Below are 1,112 nucleotides of genomic sequence, written 5' to 3' on the forward strand. Positions count from 1 at the left end.
TGGGATGGCTTTAGATGTTGGAAATGGTGGGTTTTCTGGGCACAAAGGGAAGGGCCACGGCTCTGTTCTAGAGCGTTGCGGCCCTAGGATGAAGATGAGCCAAGGAGGCTCGGCCAAGGGTAGGCGCCGCGGCGCCCAAGGCAAGGGCTGCGGCGCATGTCTCCTTCCAGGCAAGCCCTTGGCTTTGTTTTGAGGGTAGGGCCACGGCTAAGCTTCAAGGGCCGCAGCCCTTGGGTGCACACTTGAATATTTGGGGATTTTAGGCATGGGAATGTGGTCTAGAATGCTCGGGATCGATTTCACCACCATGCTTGGTGGGATTTTATTTCCCGGAAGTTAGTTTTGTACCCGAAAACCTATATTTGGATATTAATGAAACCTAATACTTTGGTTGTGACTAGGTGATAAATGCTTAGGCTCGGGAACGGATCGTGCTTGAGGAGTGTTGCTCGTGAACAATAACGGCAAAGATTAAAGGTAAGAAAACTGCACCTGGTTGAATATCTGTGACGGGACTAAGGGTTCCCTATTATGTATGCTTGAAAAGATGGTATTATGCCATGCAAGCTAATTAGTGAACTAACGGCCTAAGGGTGCCAAGGGTTACACTAGGGCATAGGGTGCGGCTTGGCCATTGGTAGCCAAGGACAACTTAATATGCACTGAGCTCAGTTTAAGTGGGTCGGAGTCAGTGGGGTAAATAGAGGGTGCGGCCTAAGTGTCGGCCCTGTTTATTATGTGATATGAATGTTATAAGTGTTTGATTGCTTCCATGATTCTGAATATATGCTGAATGATATTATGTGGATTACTTGATGAGAGTTCAAACTTAGTGAGTTTGCTATCTGTTATTACTGTTTGTGTTGCACATGTTTTCTTGCTGGGCCTTGGCTCACGGGTGCTACGTGGTGCAGGTAAGGGCAAAGGCAAGCTTGATCAGCCTTGATTGGAGGGCTCTGCGAGCGGAATGTACATGACCAGCTGCTCAGCCCCCACGGTTGAGGTTTAGGCAGGGACGCGAGACCTAAAGATTGTCTATTTTTCCTTAGTATGGCGAATGATTGTTTATGTACTTTTGGAAGTCTGTAAACCTACTTTTAACTCTGTTTCTT

Source organism: Humulus lupulus, chromosome 2 (genome assembly GCF_963169125.1).
Source record: "Humulus lupulus chromosome 2, drHumLupu1.1, whole genome shotgun sequence".
Classification (NCBI taxonomy): domain Eukaryota; kingdom Viridiplantae; phylum Streptophyta; class Magnoliopsida; order Rosales; family Cannabaceae; genus Humulus; species Humulus lupulus.